This window comes from Mesoplodon densirostris, chromosome 7 (assembly GCF_025265405.1).
Source record: "Mesoplodon densirostris isolate mMesDen1 chromosome 7, mMesDen1 primary haplotype, whole genome shotgun sequence".
NCBI lineage: Eukaryota > Metazoa > Chordata > Mammalia > Artiodactyla > Ziphiidae > Mesoplodon > Mesoplodon densirostris.
The window spans coordinates 24,415,203-24,435,978 of NC_082667.1; the positions used below are offsets into that span (position 1 = coordinate 24,415,203).

The 20,776-nt window shown below is 39.9% G+C and overlaps 1 protein-coding gene across 1 annotated transcript in view; it reads left to right on the forward strand.

Moving 5' to 3' along the window:
- The window catches only part of PAMR1 (peptidase domain containing associated with muscle regeneration 1), a 175,566-nt gene that overhangs the window by 38,515 nt on the left and 116,275 nt on the right, over positions 1-20,776 (forward strand). The gene's annotated exons all lie outside the window — the stretch shown is intronic.

The window sequence follows — 20,776 nt, forward strand, 5'->3', positions numbered from 1 at the left end:
TTGTTAGAATTCACCTGTGAATCCTTCTGGTCCTGGGCTTTTGTTTTTTGGAAGATTTTAAATCACAGTTTCAATTTCAGTGCTTGTGATTGGTCTGTATATATTTTCTATTTCTTCCCTTGTTCAGTCTCAGAACTTTGTGCTCTTCTAAGAATTTGTCCATTTCTTTCAGGTTGTCCATTTTATTGGCATATACTTGCTTGTAGTAATCTCATGATTCTTTGTATTTCTGCAGTGTCAGTTGTTACTTCTCCTTTTTCATTTCTAATTCTGTTGATTTGAGTGTTCTCCCTTTTTTTCTTGATGAGTCTGGCTAATGGTGTACCAATTTTGTTTATCTTCTCAAAGAGCCAGCGTTTAGGTTTATTTATCTTTGCTATCGTTTCCTTCATTTCTTTTTCATTTATTTCTTGTCTGATTTTTATGATTTCTTTCCTTCTGCTAACTTTGGGGTTTTTTTGTTCTTCTTCCTCTAATTGCTTTAGGTGTAAGGTTAGGTTGTTTATTTGAGATTTTTCTTATTTGTTGAGGTAGGATTGTATTGCTATAAAGTTGCCTCTTAAACTGCTTTGGCAGCATCCCATAGGTTTTGGGCCATCGTGTTTTCATTGTCATTTGTTTCTAGGTATTTTTTGATTTCCTCAGTGATCTGTTGATTATTTAGTAGCCTATTGTTTAGCCTCCATGTGTTCGTATTTTTTACAGATTTTTTCCTGTAATTGTTATCTAACCTCATAGTATTGTGGTCAGAAAAAATACTTGATACGATCTCAATTTTTTTTAAATTTACCAAGGCTTGATTTGTGATCCAATATATGATCTATCCTGGAGAATGTTCCATGAGCACTTGAGAAGAAAGTGTATTCTGTTGTTTTTGGATGGAATGTCCTATAAATATCAATTAAGTCCATCTTGTTTAACGTGTCATTTAAAGCTTATGATCCCTTATTTATTTTCATTTTGGTTGATCTGTCCATTGGTGAAAGTGGGGTGTTAAGGTCCCCTACTATGATTGTGTTACTGTTGATTTCCCCTTTTATGGCTGTTAGTATTTACTTTATGTATTGAGGTGCTCCTATGTTGGGTGCATAAATATTTACAATTGTTATATCTTCTTCTTAGATTGATCCCTTGATCATTATGTAGTGTCCTTATTTGTCTCTTGTAATCATCTTTATTTTAAAGTGTATTTTATCTGATATGAGAATTGCTACTACAGCTTTCTTTTGATTTCCATTTGCATGGAATATCTTTTTCCATCACCTCACTTTCAGTCTGTATGTGTCCCTAGTTCTGAAGTGGGTCTCTTGTAGACAGCATATATATGGGTCTTGTTTTTGTATCCATTCAGCCAGTCTCTATCTTTTGGTTGGAACATTTAATCCATTTACATTTAAGGTAATTATCGATATGTTTGTTCCTATTACCATTTTCTTTCGGTTTGTTATTGTAGGTCTTTTCCTTCTCTTGTGTTTCCTGCTTGGAGAAGTTCCTTTAGCACTTCTTGTAAAGCTGGTTTGGTGGTACTGAATTCTCTTAGCTTTTGCTTTTCTGTAAAGGTTTTAATTGCTCCATCAAATCGGAATGAGGGAGATTGGTGCAAGATGGTGGAGTAGAAGGACGTGCATTCACTTCCTCTTGGGAGAGCACCAGAATCACAAGTAACTGCTGAACAATCATTGACAGCAAGACACTGGAACTCACCAAGAAAGATACCCCATATCCAAAGACAAAGGAGAAGCCACAATGAGATGGTAGGAGGGGCACAATCACAATAAAATCAAATCCCATAACTGCTGGGTGGGTGACTCACAAACTGGAGGACACTTATACCACAGAAGCCCACCCACTGGAGTGAAGGTTCTGAGCCCCATGTCAGGCTTTGCAACCGGGGGGTCTGGCAACGGGAGGAGGAATTCCTAAAGAATCAGACTTTGAAGGTTAGTGGGATTTGATTGCAGAACTTTAACAGAACTGGGGGAAACAGAAACTCCACTCTTGGAGGACACACAGAAAGTAGTGTGCACATTGGGACCCAGGGGAGGGAGCAGTGACCCCACTAGAGACTGAACCAGACCCACCTGCTAGTGTTGGAGGGTCTCCTGCAGAGGCAGGGGATGGATGTGACTCACTGTGAGGACAAGGACACTGGAAGCAGAAGTTCTGGGAAGTGCTCCTTGGCGTGAGCCCTCCAAGGGTCCTCCATTGGCCCCACCAGAGAGCCGGGTAAGCTTGTGTTGGGTTGCCTCAGGCCAAACAACCGACAGGGAGGGAACCCTATCCCACCCATCAGCAGACAAGAGGATTAAAGTTTTACTGAGCTCTTCCCACCAGAGCAACACCCAACTTTACCCCAGTCCCTCCAATCAGGAAGCTTGCACAAGCCTTTTAGATAGCCTCATCCACCAGAAGGCAGAGAGCAGAAGCAAGAAGAACTACAATCCTGCAGCCTGTGGAACAAAAACCACATTCACAGAAAGATAGACAAGATGAAAAGGCAGAGGGCTATGTACCAGATGAAGGAACAAGATAAAACCCCAGAAAAACAACTAAATGAAGTAGAGATAGGAAACCTTCCAGAAAAAGGATTCAGAATAATGATAGTGAAGATGATCCAGAACCTCAGAAAAAGAATGGAGACAAAGATCGAGAAGATGCAAGAAATGTTTAACGAAGACCTAGAAGAATTAAAGTACAAACACCAAGAAGAATTAAAGAAAAAACAAACAGAGATAACAATACAATAACTGAAATGAAAAATACACTAGAAGGAAGCAATAGCAGAATAACTGAGGCAGAAGAATGGATAAGTGACCTGGAAGGCAGAATGGTGGAATTTACTGCCACAGAACAGAATAAAGAAAAAAGAGTTATAAGAAATGAAGACAGCCTAAGTGACCTCTGGGACAATGTTAAACACAACAACATTCGCATTATAGGGGTCCCAAAAGGAGAAGAGAGAGAGAAAGAACCAGAGAAAATATTTGAAGAGATTAGAGTCGAAAACTTCCCTAACATGGGAAAGGAAATAGCCACCCAAGTCCAGGAAGCGCAGAGTCCCAGGCAGGATAAACCCAAGGAGAAACACACCGAGACACATAGTAATCAAACTGACAAATATTAAAGACAAAGAAAAATTATTGAAAGCAACAAGGGAAAAATGACAAATAACATACAAGGGAACTCCCATAAGGTTAACAGCTGATTTCCCAGCAGAAACTCTACAAGCCAGAAGAGAGTGGCATGATATATTTAAAGTGATGAAAGGGAAGAACCTACAACCAAGATTACTCTACCCAGCAAGGATCTCATTCAGATTCGATGGAGAAATCAAAAGCTTTACAGACAAGCAAAAACTAAGAGAATTCAGCACTACCAAACCAGCTCTACAACAAATGCTAAAGGACCTTCTCTAAGTAGGAAACACAAGAGAAGAAAAGGACCTACAAAAATAGGTCCTTCTCAAGTGTGCATGGAAAATTCTCCAGGATAGGTCACATCTTGGGTCACAAATCAAGCCTCAGTAAATCTAAGAAAACTGAAATCATAGAATAGAATAGAAATAGGATAGAAATCAATTACAGGGGAAAAACGTAAAAAACACAAACACATGGAGGCTAAACAATACGTAACTACATAACCAGAAGATCACTGAAGAAATCAAAGAGGAAATGAAAAAATACTTAGAGACAAATGGCAATGAAAACACAATGATCCAAAACCTATGGGATGCAGTAAAAGTAGTTTTGAGGGAAGTTTATAGCAATAAAAGCCTACCTCAAGAAACAAGAAAAATCTCAAATAAACAATCTAACCTCACACCTAAAGGGACTAGAGAAAGAAGAATAAAGAAAACCCAAAGTTAGTAGAAGGAAAGAAATCATAAAGATCAAAACAGAAATAAAAGAAATAGAAACTATAGCAAAGATTAATAAAACTAAAACCTGGTTCTTTGAGAAGATAAACAAAATTGATAAACCATTGGCAGACTCATCAAGAAAAAGAGGGAGAGGACTCAAATCAATAAAATTAGAAATGAAAAAGGAGAAGTTACAACAGACACCGCAGAAATGCAAAGCATCCTAAGAGACTACTACAAGCAACTCTATGCCAATAAAATGGATAACCTGGAAGAAATGGACAAGTTCTTAGAAATGTATAACCTTCCAAGACTGAACCAGGAAGAAATAGAAAATATGAACAGACCAATCACAAGTAATGAAATTGAAACTGTGATTAAAATTCTTCCAACAACAAAAGTCCAGGACCAGATGGCTTCACAGGTGAATTCTAACAAATATTTAGAGAAGAGCTAACACCCATTCTTCTCAAACTGTTCCAAAGAATTGCAGAGGAAGGAACACTCTCAAACTCATTCTTTGAGGCCAACATCACCCTGATACCAAAACCAGACAAAGATACTACAAAAAAAGAAATTTACCGACCAATATCACTGATGAATATAGATGCAAAAATCCTCAACAAAATACTAGGAAACAGAATCCAACAAGATATTAAAAGGATCATTCACCATGATCAAGTGGGATTTATCCCAGGGATGCAAGGATTCTACAGTATATGCAAATCAATCAATGTGCTACACATATTAACAAACTGAAGAATGAAAACTAGATGATCATCTTAATAGATGCAGAAAAAGCTTTTGACAAAATTCAACACCCATTTATGACAAAAACTCTCTAGAAAGTGGGCATAGAGGGAACCTACCTCAACATAATAAAGGCCATATACGTGAAACCCACAGCAAACATCATTCTCAGTGGTGAAAAACTGAAACCATTTCCTCTAAGGTCAGGAACAAGACAAGGATGTCCACTCTCGCCATTATTATTCAACATAGTTTTGGAAGTGCTAGCCACAGCAACAAGAGAAGAAAAAGAAATAAAAGGAATCCAAATCGGAAAAGAAGTAAAACTGTCATTGTTTGCAAATGACATGGTACTATACATAGAGAATCCTAAAGATGCCACCAGAAAACTACTAGAGCTAATCAATGAATTTGGTAAAGTTGCAGGATACAAAATTAATGCACAGAAGTCTCTTGCATTCCTGTACACTAATGATGAAAAATCTGAAAGAGAACGTAAGGAAACACTCCCATTTACCATTGCAACAACAAAAATGAAATACCTAGGAATAAACCTACCTAAGGAGACAAAAGACCTGTATGCAGAAAACCATAAGACACCGATGAAAGAAATTAAAGATGATATCAACAGATGGAGAGATATACCATGTTCTTGGATTGGAAGAATCAATATTGTGAAAATGACTATACTACCAAAAGCAATCTACAGATTCAATGCAATTCCTATCAAATTACCAATGGCCTTTCTTTTTATAGAACTAGAACAAAAAGTCTTAAAATTCATATGGAGACAAAAAAGACCCCGAATAGCCAAAGCAGTCTTGAGGGAAAAAACGGATCTGGAGGAATCAGACTCCCTGATTTCAGACTATACTACAAAGCTACAGTAATCAAGCCAGTATGGTACTGGCACAAAAACAGACATATAGTTCAATGGAACAGGACAGAAAACCCAGAGATAAACCCACGCACCTATGGTCAACTAATCTATGACAAAAGAAGCAAAGATATACAGTGGGGAAAGACAGTTTCTTCAATAAGTGGTGCTGGGAAAATTGGACAGCTACATGTAAAAGAATGAAATTAGAACAATCCCTAACACCATACACAAAAATAAACTCAAAATGGATTAGAGACCTAAATGTAAGACCGGACACTATAAAACTCTTAGAGGAAAACATAGGAAGAACACTCTTTGACATAAATCACAGCAAGATCTTTTTTGATCCACTTCCTAGAGTCATGGAAATAAAAACAAAAATAAACAAATGGGACCTAATGAAATTTAAAAGCTTTTGCATGCAAAGGAAAACATAAACAAGACGAAAAGACAACCCTCAGAATGGGAGAAAATATTTGCAAATGGATCAATGGACAAAGGATTAATCTCCAAAATATATAAACAGCTCATGCAGCTCACTATTACAAAAACAAACAACCCTGTCCAAAAATGAGCAGAAGACCTAAATAGACAGTTCTCCAAAGAAGACATACAGATGGCCAGGAAGCACATGAAATCTGCTCAGCATCACTAATTATTAGAGAAATGCAAATCAAAAGTACAATGAGGGGGCTTCCCTGGTGGCGCAGTGGCTGAGAGTCCGCCTGCCAATGCAGGGGACATGGGTTCGTGCCCCGGTCCAGGCAGATCCCACATGCCGCGGAGCGGCTGGGCCTGTGAGCCATGGCAGCTGAGCCTGCGCATCCAGAGCCTGTGCTCCGCAATGGGAGAGGCCACAACAGTGAGAGGCCCATGTACCGCAAAAAAAAAAAAAAAAAAAGAAAGAAAAAAAGAAAAAATAAGTACAATGAGGTATCACCTCACACCAGTTAGAATGGGCATCATCAGAAAATCTACAAACAATAAATGCTGGAGAGGGTGTGGAGAAAAGGGAACCCTCTTGCACTGTTGGTGGGAATGTAAATTGATACAGCCACTATGGAGAACAGTATGGAGGTTCCTTAAAAATCTAAAAATAGAATTACCATATGACCCAGCAATCCTACTATTGGGCATATACCTAGAGAAAAGCATATTTCAAAAAAGACACATGCACCCCAATGTTCATTTCAGCACTGTTTACAATAGCTGGGTCATGGAAGCAACCTAAATGCCCATCGATAGATGAATGGATAAAGAAGATGTGGTACATACATACAATGGAATATTATTCAGCCGTAAAACGGTATGAAATTAGGTCATTTGTAGAGATGTGGATGGATCTAGAGACTGTCATACATAGTGAAGTAAGTCAGAAAGAGGATAACAAATATCGTATATTAACATATATATGTAGAACCTAAAAAAATGATACAGATGAACTAGTTTCCAGGACTGAAATAGAGACACAGATGTAGAGAACAAACGTATGGATACCAAGGGGGAAAGGTAGCAGGGGGGTGTTGGTGGTGTGATGAATTGGGAGATTGGGATTTACTAATATACAGTAATATGTATAAAATGGATAACTAATAAGAACCTGCTATATACAAAAGTAACTAAAATAAAATTCCAAAGTTCAAAAAAAAATCTGAATGAGATCCTTGCCAGGTAGAGTAATCTTGGTTTTAGGTTTTTCCCTTTCATCACTTTCAATATGTCCTGCCACTGCCTCTGGCTTGCATAGTTTCTGCTGAAAGATCAGCTCTTAACCTTATGGGGATTCTCTTGTATGTTATTTGTTGCTTTTCCCTTGCTGCTTTTAATATTTTTTCTTTTTTTGTACTTAATTTTTGATAGTTTGATTAATATGTGTCTTAGTGTGTTTTTCCTTGGATTTATCATATATGGGACTCTCTGTGCTTCCTGGACTTGATTGACTGTTTCCTTTCCCATATTAGGGGAGTTTTCAACTATAATCTCTTCAAATATTTTCTCAGTCCCTTTCTTTTTCTCTTCTTCTTCTGGGACCCCTATAATTCGAATGTTGATGCATTTAATGTTGTCCCAGAGGTCTCTGAGACTGTCCTCAATTCTTTTCACTCTTTTTTCTTTATTCTGCTCTGCAGTAGTTATTTCCACTATTTTATCTTCCTGGTCACTTATCCGTTCTTCTGCCTCAGTTATTCTGCTATTGATTCTTTCTAGAGAATTTTTAATCTCATTTATCGTGTTGTTCATCATTGTTTGTTTGCTCTTTAGTTCTTCTAGGTCCTTGTTAAAAGTTTCTTGTATTTTCTCCATTCTATTTCCAAGATTTTGGATCATCTTTACTATCATTACTCTGAATTCTTTTTCAGCTAGACCGCCTATTTCCTCTTCATTTATTAGGTCTGGTGGGTTTTTACCTTGCTCCTTCATCTGCTGCGTGTTTCTCTGTCTTCTCATTTTGCTTAACTTATTGTGTTTGGGAATCTTCTTTTTGCAGGCTGCAGGTTCATAGTTCCTGTTGTTTTTGGTGTCTGCCCTCAGTGGCTAAGGTTGGTTCAGTGGGCTGTGTAGGCTTCCTGGTGGAGGGGACTGGTGCCTGTGTTCTGTTGGATGAGGCTGGATCTTGTCTTTCTGGTGGGCAGGACTGCATCTGGTGGTGTGTTTGCGGGTGTCTGTGAACTTATTATGATTTTAGGCAGCATGCTATGCTACCATTTTGAAACTCAACTGGGGAAGGATCCACTTCCGTTTGGTTGTTGGCAAGAGTTAGTTCTTTGTGGGCTGCTGCTCTGAGGGTCTCGGTTTCTCAGTGGTTGTTGGCTGGAGGGCACCTGTCCTGAGTTCCTTGCCAGGTGAGCCTCTCCATGGGGAAGCTCACAGTGGGTGACATTGTACTCCATCAGAGTGATCAAGTGATTGGGCCCGAGAGAGGCTGTGAGCAAGAAAGGAGTCAGAGTCTTTTGTAACCTAATTTTGGAAGTGACATTTCACCTCCTGCCATATCCTGTTCATTAGAAGCAATTTATTAGGTGCAGCTCACACTCAAGGGGAGGAAATTACACAAGGGTGTGAATACCAAGGCGAAGGGATTTTTGGAAGCGATTTCAGAAGCTGTCTACCACACAACACACAACTGAAGCCTAAATAAAAATAAACGTGACTTGAGGGCATAATGGAAGAATGACCTGGAAGAAGGAGAAGAAACCACAACTCCAAGGGTATGATTCTTTGTAAGGTTTTATTGGTTTCTGCAGAGGATGAATGGTTGGTTTGCATTCAAATAGTACTGGGCAAACTTCTCCACCAAAGTATTACTAATAATGGAAGGTTAGAAATGTACCCATGAGTCCCAAGGCTGCCAGTTTGAAATGGAAAATGACCTTAAGTTTTATGCTTTGTTGCTAAGGTTCACATGAGTTGTGTATACTAGGCTATAATATATGGGTTTGTTTGAATATAAAAGTATAAGAACTACTTACTAGGAGCAGAGTTGATTTTCCAAGGCAAGGCACCATGTGGATTTAGTTTGAAGAGCCTGACTAAGATCTCATAGCATCAGTTTCTTTTCCATGGGTCATCTCTGCTGAGTCACAGAGGCCCATTTCCTCTGTGACATGGAGAAGTTAACTACTATCATCTGCTGATAGGAGAAACATGAGAGATTTTGCAATGTCTCTTTATTTTCTGTTTTGTTAGGCATCCAGCCTCTCTGCTTGCTAATCCTTGTGTGGTCTACACATCAGCCATGTTAAACATCCACTTGCTCTTCCTTGAGTATCGCAGCTCTTTCTCACCTCGGGTTATGCAAACGTGTAATTCTCTCAGCCTGGACTGTCTTTTCCTGCCTTGTCTCTCTGTGTGATTCCTCCTTACCTGTTTATATTCCCCTTAGGGAGTCAGGGGTGGTCTTGGAGAAGCAGTGACACTTCATCTGAGTTAAGGGCTGCACCTGCCCTGCATTCCCGGAGCCATCCTTGTGCACCCTCATTAGATTGTTCAGACAAATAAATCTATAACGACTATCTAATATTCAACATTTCCTCCTCTTGATGTAAGCTGCTTAAGGACAGACTCTGACTTTTCTCCTTTATACCCCAGCCGTCAGTATAAAGTATCCACTGTTTGACATATAGTAGATGTTAAAAAAAATGGCTGTAGACTAAATCAATGATTCTCAAACTTTTTTGTCTTAAGACCTCTTTATACTCTTAAAATGTATTGAGATCTCTGAAAAGCTTTTGTTTATATGGATAATATCTATTGATATTTACCAAATTAGAAACTATAACTAAATAATAAAATATATTAAAATTTTTATTAATTCATTTAAAAATAACCACAAACCTATTACATGTTAACTAAATAACAGAATTTTTTCCTGGCTCTTGTGTTTTAAAAGCCTGGGCCTTTGGAGGAACCTCAATATCTCAAGGCAGAGATAAAATATTTGGGAGAATATGTTATGAGCACAGAGCATCATTTTTCCTCCAGGAGAAGTTCTTCTTGTCCAGGAATAGTTGACCTGGGATTAGGGGGTGTGGGTTGAGAAGAGGTGAAAAGATTGTTGGTGTTGGTGGAGCCCTAGATAGGAGCTAAGCCCAGAGATAGGAAAGAGTGGTTACACACACCAAAGGGACTAAACTCCATTCACTGGTACCCTCTAAGAGAGTCCTCCGGACTCACCAAGAAAGAGGAGGAGAGAGAGGCTATGTGTGATGGGTCTCACCAGATGGCACCTTAGATGGCATACTCCAGTGGGCCTGGGAGCAGGAGAATGACTCCAGGCACCCAAATGTGTCAAGCAAGTTGTGGTGAGAGCCCCAGACAAGAGGGAAGGTTGCATCCGGTGTGGATCTGAGTTGCTGACTGCTGTGGCTACCAGCCTGGACTATGAAAAAGACCAAAGCATGGACATTTTTGTAGATTTCTTTATGGTTATATGGTAGGGGTGAGATAAGCCCTCCAGAGCTTAGCACTTTATAACCCCTTCAGAACCAGGTCACAACCATGGGGAAAAGGGCAGAAGATGTTGAGTTGATGGAGATAAATATCTGCTGTTCAGATCCAAACGGAGCTCAAGATAAAAATTAAGCTGGGTTATAGAAAGTAAAATTATATTTCTTCATTATATGAATTTCTGGACAGAGATTTGTCCTTGCTACCACCATTTTACTGATGAGGAAACTGAAACTTCTAGACAGCAAGGCACTCGCCCAAGGATTAAAGCTAAGTGGCTTGGCTGGGATTCAAACACCAGAGTCCTGGTTCTTAAACATGCATTGTTTTGTCTCTCGGAGGACTAAACTCAAGGCTGGAGGTATTCAGTGTCCAAGACCACATGACCATTTGGGGTAGACTTAGACATGGAAACATATCTGTTGACTTCTCAGCCTGTGCCCTTTTCTAAGACAATAGGATTCTGTATTTCAAAGGAATGTGGTGAATTCCTACAGTGAGTTCTGTTATATGTGAATTTCTGTTGACTTCTCTAAAGGTCATGAGAAAAATCTGTTGATCAAGCCTGGGTATTTTAATCCTTTTTTTGCAGACTACTAACTTTGAAATGTTAGAAAAGTGATTTAAACTTTCAGCTACTTTTTTTTCTGTGAATGGGACTCACAGTTTTTGTCTCCCCACTCCTTAAATGTGCACTGTGCATAGTGACTTGCTTCCAAAGATTACAGTATGGAAAGGGGAATTTTACAGTGGAGAAACTTCACAAACACTACCTCATCCAGGTGATCAAGGTCAACATCATCAGTGATAAGTCAAGTTGAGAAAGGAACCCTATGTTGTGCTGACTTGACTTCTGCGGTTTGTTCCCCCAAGTTCATAGCCCCAGTATAATCATGATAAAAGTGCCAGAAAAAATCTCAATTTTGGTCTGTAGACTACCAGACCAGTTTTCCTCAGGGTCATCAAAAACAAGGAAAGTATGAGAAACTTTCATAGCCAAGAGGAGCCTAAGGAGAAATGATGACTAAAAGTAACATCCTTGGATGGGACCCTATAACAAAAAAAGGACATTAGGGAAAAACTCAGAAAGTCTGAATAAAGTATGGATTTTAGTTGATAATAACATATGCATGCTAAGTCATTAACTATAATAAATGTACCATACTGATGTAAGATGTCAATAATGAGAAATTGGGTGTGGGGCATATGGGAACTCTCTACACTCTCTTTGCAACTTTCTGCAAATCTAAAACTAATCTAAAATTTAAAAGGGTTGTTGTAAAAAAAAGGAAAAAAGGTAGGATATTGGTAAATGAGAAAATAACATTGGCAGTAACACTGAGGTATCCTTGAACATGCTTTATTTTATTAAAAGGAAACTAATTCTCAAACTTAATTTTTTATTGTGGTTAAAATACATGTAACATAAAATTTACTGTCTTAACCATTTTTTTTTTTTTTTCTTTTTGCGGTATGTGGGCCTCTCACTGTTGTGGCCTCTCCCGTTGCAGAGCACAGGCTCCGGATGCGCAGGCCCAGCGGCCATGGCTCACGGGCCCAGCCGCTCCGCGGCATATGGGATCCTCCCAGACCGGGGCATGAACCCGTATCCCCTGCATCGGCAGGCGGACTCTTAACCACTTGCGCCACCAGGGAGGCCCTGTCTTAACCATTTTTAAGTGTACAGTTCAGTGGAATTAAATACATTCAAAATGTTTGACAACCATCACCACCATCCATCTCCAGAACTCTTTTCATCTTTAAAGCTAAAACTCTACACTCATTAAACAGGAACTCCCCATTCCTTCCTCCTCCAGCTCCAGGCAACCACTATCCTACTTTCTGTCTCTATGATTTTGACTAGTCTAAGTATCTTATATAAGTGTACTCATACGGTATTTGTCTTTTTACATCTGATTTACTTCACTTAGTATAATGTACTCAAAGTTCATCCCTGTCGTAGTATATGTCAGAATTTCCTTTCTTTTTAAGGCTGAATAATACTCCATTGTATGTATAATTGGCCCTCTATATCCACGTGTTTCAGATCCACACATTCAACTAACCATGGATCAAAAGTATTTAAGAAAAAATTCCAGAAATTTTCAAAAAACAAAACTTAATTTGCTGCATGCTGACAACTATTTATGTAGCTTTTACATTGTATTAGGTATTACAGGTAATCTTGAGATGTCTTAAAGTATGTGGGAGGATGTGTGTAGGTTATATGCAAATATATTTTTGTATATTCAAGCTTATTTGTAATTATTTTTAGAAACAAAGCACTAGTGACATACCTGTGGGTCAAGAAACCCGAGTTTCAACTGCTGAGGTAGATGGTGTCTATAAAATGCTTTTTGGCAACTCAGGCTTCTTGATTCAGATCTTCAGATGGTGCCTGAGGTTCTTTCCTGAATTCAGTCATTATCTAGTACTCAGTGGGAGTTGTAGCTGGACTTAGCTGATCATTAGCACCACAGGAAAGCATATAATTTTTAAAAATGTATTTTGATTAACCCAACATATCCAAACTATTATAATTTCAATATGTAACCAATAGAAAAATACTCATGAGGTCTTTTAATTTTTTTATATACTAAGTCTGAAATCGGTGTGTATTTTGCACTCACAGCACATCTCACTTTGCAGAGGCCACATTTCAAGTGCTCAATAGCCACATGTGCAGTTCTGTACTATCATTTAGTAAAAGAAAGGGCACTATCACACACACACACACACACACACACACGCACACACACACATGATCATGATCTCTGAATTTTTTAAAATGAAATTTAGGTGAATAAAGGAATGAATTACCTGTCCTTGTTTTCCTCGGCCTTCGTTGTGAACATCTTGGAGGACCATGCCAGTTCACAGACGCTGTTTCCCAACTGGACACTGTGGGGTGGGTTGAGTTGCACCATGGTGTCTGGGACAGCCATGCCCCGACCTGAGTTGATGCCTTCCTTTATTGAGCAGATATCATTGAGGATCTACCTTGTGCTAAGCCCTGCTAGATGCTGGGGATACAATGGTGAGAGTAAAAACCAGATGGGTCCCCTGCAGCTTCCAGTCTACACAAATGAAAGGTTAATTACAAAGGAGCTGAGTGCTCTGTGGTGTGTGCTAAGGGTGGGGCAGGTGCAGGCAATGAGGGTGTGTGTTGTCTGTAGAGAATTTAAAAACAGTAATAAAACTGATGGAAAGTTGGTGTGCTTTTTATTATCACCATGAGCCTGCAATTCTAAATGATATTAGTGATAAAATGCTCCTCACAGGAAGACTTTTAAGCACCCAGATTCCCATGCCCCCCCTCTAGCCCACTAAATCAGGATTTCTGGGGGGTGGCTCAAGCCTCTGAATGGTGAAGGAGCTCCCCTGATGCTATGGACTGAATAATGTTCTCCCCAAGTCCATATGTTGAAGCCTTCATCCGCGCCCCCCAGTGTGATGGTGTTTGGAGATGGGACCTCTGAGTGAGAATTAGGTTTAGATGAGGGCCTGAGGGTGAGGCCCTCATGATGGGATTAGTGCCCTTACAAGAAGGGACACCAGACAGCTTGCAAGATTGTAGCCACCTATGAGCTAAGAGAAGAAGCCTCAGAATGAAACCCACCTTGCTGGCACCTTGACCTTGGACTTCCCAGCCTCCAGGATTGTGAGGAAATAAACATCTGTTGTTTAAGCCCATTAGTCTATGGTATTTTGTCATGGCAGTCTGAGGTGAGGAAGACACCAGGTGAGTCTGAAGTTCATCCAGATTTGGGAGCTCTTAAACTAGACCAGGAATAACCAGTAGGGTTCTTCTGCCATGCTGTCTGGGAAGGACTTTGAGCCCTCAAAGGAAATAAGTGCTCTATCTCATTGAATAGTGATGTTTACCAAGGATGGCAAGGTGGTGACATGGAGTGAGGGGACTGGGGAAAGTATTTGCGACAAGTGCCATGTATTTGCCATCCTCTAATTCTTTAAAGTTTTAACAGCTTCTTTTCTTATTTCCTTGAGTCCTCTTTTTTCCTTCCTGGCATTGTAGTTTTGATAACAATGGTAACAAATCCTCAAAAAACTTTACACCCTTCCCCTTGACTCACTCACGCTCCTTGGATTTCAAAAACAGATACTGAAGAGCCAAAGAGTCACTGTCTACATTTGGACTTTTCCTTTTGGTGTATCTTGTTTTTTTCCATTTCTTCTCTTCAGAGTTCTGGAATAAGCTTGGGAGTGATTCATCAGTCAAATGTTCTAACTTGAAAACAAAAGAATCTCTGGCATTAACATAAGACAACTAAAATGTAATATCGAATTTCTTATCTTTTTCATTCATTCAGCTGTCATTTTTGAGTACCTTCTAGGAGTCTGTCTCCATGTTACTGAGCCTTTGGGAGACAGATAAATAGAAGATAAAATCTCTGCCCTAGGGAAGCTTCAAGTCAAACAGGGCAGCCAGATTCCATATCAAATAATTATAATGTGTTGGGGCTATAATGGGAGGTCTAAGGGAGTGCAAAAGAGAGGCCATTTCTGTATGGAGGGGGTGATTAAGGGTTTTCTTGGGTGCTAATCATGCTTCTTCCCCCTGTGGATTCAGTAATTCATTAAACAAATAAATCCTGAGCCCCTTCTATGTGCCAAGCTCTGCTCCAGGCATTTAAGATACATAAGTAAACAAAACAAAGATTCCTGCTCTTATGAAGCTTATATTGTAACAGGGGGATCAAATAGATTGAGGCATCAGAAAGAGACCAGCATATCGACCCAGAAATCCCACTACTGGTCATGTATCCTGAGAAAACCATAATTCAAAAAGAGTCATGTACCAAAATGTTCATTGCAGCTCTATTTACAATAGCCAGGAGTTGGAAGCAACTTAAGTGTCCATCATTGGATGAATGAATAAAGAAGACGTGGCACATATATACAGTGGAATATTAGCCATAAAAAGAAAGAAAATTGAGTTATTTGTAGTGAGGTGGATGGACCTAGAGTCTTGTCATACAGAGTGAAGTAAGTCAGAAAGAGAAAAACAAATACTGTATGCTAACACATATATATGGAATCTAAGAAAAAAAAAAGGTCATGAAGAACCTAGGGGTAAGACGTGAATAAAGACACAGACCTACTAGAGAATGGACTTGAGGATATGGAGAAGGGGAAGGGTAAGCTGTGACAAAGTGAGAGAGTGGCATGGACATATATACACTACGAAACATAAAATAGATAGCTAGTGGGAAGCAGCCGCATAGCACAGGGAGATCACCTAAGTGCTTTGTGACTACGTAGAGGGGTGGGATAGGGAGGGTGGGAAGGAGGGAGACGCAAGAGGGAGGAGATATGGGAACATATGTATATGTGTAACTGATCCACTTTGTTATAAAGCAGAAACTAACACACCATTGTAAAGCAATTATACTCCAAAAAAAGATTTATTTAAAAAATATATAAATTTTATTTAAAAAAAAGATTTATTAGCTGGTAAAACGGTATGGGAAATTGTGGTTTGGACTTGTGGCTGGAGTCAGTTGCTCCTCCTTTCTGCCCAAGTTCCCTTCCTTCCCACCGTCTTCAGGGGAGATAAAACCTGCCTCATCCTTCCCAGCCTCAGTACTGACCTTAAGAAGGGAAACCATGGGCCCTTACCCGATGCGCTTACTGCAGGGGTGGAGGAAGGGTCTGGTTAGCCTGAAAGAGAGGGTTTTTCCTACTCTTGGCATTCAGGTGAACTACTCCTCACTAGGAGAAGAGTGCAGGAATTGGTGGTGGTGGTGGTGGTGGCGATGGGGTGGGATGGAGAGAAGGACAGAAGTTCCTGCTTTAGGAAGGAAGGCAAGGAGAGGAGAAGGGCGCCCCCTTTACTTTAGATCTGGAAAAAGTACAGAGATAAGGAATTTGGTGATAAGGAATTGTTCACCAGGCAGATAGGAAAGAGGGGGTTTCAGTTCAAGGAACATCATATGCTGAAGCATAGGCTCTGTAAATAAAGCCCCTGTAATGTTGCTACTTTTACCTTCATGATAGGGATGAGGAAACTGCCTTGGACACCTCTTGTGCTCCTGGGCCCACCGTTTCTTCTACCCATTGCTGCCGTGACCAGCTTGGCATGAGGTATAACCTACCTGACTATACCTCATCTAGGCCACACCACACTTTGCTTGCTTTTCGCTGTTGAGGAGGAAAAACTGTTCCTCTGCACCCTTAGGTGCTGCGTAGGGTGGCCTGCAAGTTAAACCAACAAAGACAGATTAATAAGAGAACAATTTTATTTGCCAGTGGAAGTGAACAAAAGAAGTAGCTAGCTTGTTAAATGTTTAAAGTTAGGGGCTTATATACCTAACTTATTAGGGGAAAGGGCAGGAGGAGAAACGGCTTCTATGGGAAGAGCAAATAGACTTCTTTAGGAAAGACACAGGAATTTTTAGGAGAACAAATGGGAGATAGGAAAGTTGGTGAGAATGTTTGTTTATGCAGGTGTGGGTGGTCTTTTCATCTTTTTATGGCCATGAAACTCCCCTGAGAGGGACTTTATGGCAGCCTCAGTTCCCAGAAATTGCTGCTTTTAGTCCAATGAGGGAAACTCTGAGAAGCCTTCTTTCTGCATCTGTTGATTCTCAATTGCTTTTAACTCAAAATAATCCTTATGCCAGAGTGGCCTATTTTAGGGTGGCAGATTCTGATCCCCACCACTGTCTCGGGACTCTCTGACGCAGCTGCATGGGAAGTCTGCAGGAAACCATCTGGCACTCATGCAGGCGTGATCTGGGCGTGGATGATGGAGCCCATTGAGAACTGTCTCCTCTTTTTTGTCTCTTGGGCATTCCACATAGCCCCCAGAAGGTCCCTATATCGCTGGACCCAGCTACCCACAGGACTGGCTAACTCCAGAATACCCCTTGGAATGGCTTTTCCTCTTTTCCTGTTGTACTTGTGTCACTTCCCAATCCTTTCCTTAGGTCATTTCTCAAAAATACCTGCATAAAAGCCCTTGGCCAGGCTCCGCTTTCTGGGCAAACCCAGTCTAAGATAGAAACTGCAGTTCAAAAAGGGTAGTGATGTTGCCAAGATGCCACAGATAACATACAGTAGAAAAGGAATTCAAACCTGGGCTTCACTCAAAAACAAGTCCTTTTTTCCTCCATGTCTTCATGTTTTCAGTTGCTAAACTCTACTTGCATTCACTGCTTGAGTCTCCTGGGCCAACAGCTAAAATAAAGTAGGGGTGGAAAAGAATGATATTTTGTAAAGTTTGAAAACATGGAATTTACATCTGGTTTCTCTGGAATTTCGAGAGCCTTTGCCATCAACGGTTAAATTTGGAAAGTTTTTCAAAATACTGGTTTTGGAATGGTTTTCTTATAATTAATTGATTTGAAATCTATTTCATGTGGTTCTCATAACATATAAGTGGTTTTTAAAGACAGTGTAAGCCTGTTGGACGTCAAACTGGTTTTTGAAACCAGAACACTTAGGCAAAATATTTTTGTAACATTTTTATACTATTTAAAAATTAAAGAACTTTTAATCCAAACAATTTAAAACTCTTTAGAAACCGATTTCTCTGAATACCAAGATTTCTGGAGAAGTTTCACACTATTTAACGTCAAAACATTTAGTCAAAATAGCCTGGATCTGAGACAGATTTCAAAGCTGTATACTTTCAAAATGGCTCATCTAGATAACATCCAACACTCTGTGGACCATTTTATTGTCTCAAAACATTGGTTTCCCATCATATAAATAGGAGCCTCAGTAATAACTTCACATTATTGCAAAATCAGCTATATATTTTTTTAATTAAAACATCTGTGCAATGTGGAAGTGGATTGAAATGTTTTCTTTATCAATAATATGGAAACTATTTTGCAAAACTTTCATCCCTGACCCCCTCTTTCCCTCCCATTGGGTTATAACCGTGGATTGTACATCACTCGATGGAACCAGCACTTTGTGCTGGTTCTTTTACTAGTATTATTCCTTGTAATTCTCACAACAGTGCTGTGAGGTGTACACTATTATTATCCCTTTCACAAAAGAACACCCAGGGTCACAATGTTTCAAGTAACTTGCCTAAAGTCTTAAAAGTTACTGAGGGCAGAACAAGTTTCAGGTCTCATCGGTTTGGTCCACATCTCAAGTTCTTAACTGTGGTACTTCCTGCCTCATACCCAGTATTCATAAATTTAACTTACTGAACCAGTCTATCTTGTCTGTATAGTTCCCCTCTTTCTAGTCTCTGTTCCAGTAGATCGCAACCAAAGAATTGCCATGTCCCTGCAATCAGTTGCCAGATATATTACAAGTAATCTACCATCAATAACAAATGCTAATTTGAGCAAATTATGATTTACAGTGAGACATTACAGTGGATTCAGGATGATCTATAAAGTAATATTTTCCCCACACATTTCTATTCATGTATGATTCTTGAGTGGGAACAAGGGGGAAATGGTAGAATTAGAGAAAGAAATGCCATCATCCGATGAACATAGCATCTTCAGCATCTTCCAGGATGCTGGAAGATCCAGAAAGATGCATCTTCAGTTCTTGGTCGTCGGCCAAGAATTGAATGCTCTCTTTACACGTGGTTCCTCTAAGTTTAGGCTGGAGCCGACAGGAGGTGATTTAGAGGCTACCTGAGGGACAGAATGTGGAAGAGTGAGGGTTAGGAGTGGGGGAAAGGAAGTGACACTTCTGCGTAATAACAGAAAGGAGTACCTTCTTTTCTGTGAGAGATCACCTCATAAATAGAGAATTATAGGGAAAAATAAAATGTTTCTCCTTTCCCTGATAGGATGACTGTACTGACTCTGAAACTGATGTTTGTTTTTGGAAATGTGAGTAGCTGTGCTTGATTTCAACAGTTAAGAGCTGGATGGTAAGGAGAATTATGAGGTGTGTTTCTTACTTACATTCGTAGACAAATGTCAAAAGATAGCAAAGACATTCTGGAATAATTTGTGGGCTTTAGGGTGGTGGAGGGCAATGTTGGGTCTTGCTGGGGCTCCCCCAAGCCCCGACCCAGACTAAGGGAGCTCAACTTGGGGATATTGACTGCTGGCAGAGGGATGCTCCTGGAACAAGGATCCTGGGACAAGACCAGTTTCTTTGGATGAGGGTAGGATTGTGTCAGAGGTTGTTGGAGAAATTTATGGGAGAGACTGACAGGAGGTGCCTTGATAGATCTGAAGACCAGAAGGCGAGCCTGGGAATGGTGGTGTGCTCACGGGCTGCACCCCGAAAGCCTTAGAGACAGGCCACTTCAGAAAATTGTTCATTTTCTCTTGAATCCATTACATTTGGCCCTTGCAGATCAGAAAAAAAACTGCCCTGGATCCCAAATTGGGCCCTAATTAAAATAATTTGTCATGGACAGGTATATCCTAACTGCTGGTTAGGGCTCATGAACCGGAATTAAACCATTTTGCCTCTGACTTAGTATAAACCTGTTCAATTAAGTGAAGAATGAAGACAATTATAGAAATAATTTTGTCTTCAAATATAGTTTTTCCTGAAAAATTCATTTAATTAAAGCAAAGGATTTTTTTTTTTACTTGAATTTTCCCCAAACTCTTTTGAGGTTGTGTTAATAAAGCCACTGTCAGTGGGAGGAAGTGCTACTGGTGGGGAGGAGGAGTGGGGGAAGGGCGATCGAGAGTCTGGTGTAGTGGGAAAAATTATAATTTAACAAATAAAATGGCTGGTTCCATGTCTGCATTCCAGGGCACAAGCTGATTGACTTTGTTTTCATTTTCACGATATTTATAATTAATTTCACCTTAGAAGTGGGTGAGTCTTTTGTGAAGGAAATCATCTTGATAAGCATTGATGAATCTTTTGGATTGAGAAGGGTAATACACCCCTCCCCGACTGCCCCGCCACACACACACACCCCATGCCTGGCTGAGTTTGGATGGGCAATCGAAAATTGCTCTCGAGATAAAATCATAAGAGTTAGGGTTTGGGAAGCTGACAGCTGGAGCAGAGTGGAGAAGATCTCCCGACAGGGAAAGACCCAAAGATGAAGGAGACAGGAATCCATCCAAGAGGAATTCCCCACAGCAGAGAATGATCCCTTTTAGGGGAGAAATGCCAAATATTAACTTTGGACAATGTATGATTGTATCAATATGTATTTTCATCTAGGAAATAGAACAAAGTCAAACAGTATGAAAGGATCTAGGATAAATCTAAAATGTTGATTTGGGTCCAGCACTTCTTAGCAACATGGTCTTGGGCAGGTGAGTTCCTTAACCTTTCTGTGCTTCCACTTACCCAACTACAAAAGTAGGACAGTGATGGTGCCCACTTCACAGAGTTGTTGAGAAAAGTAACTGAGTTCACAT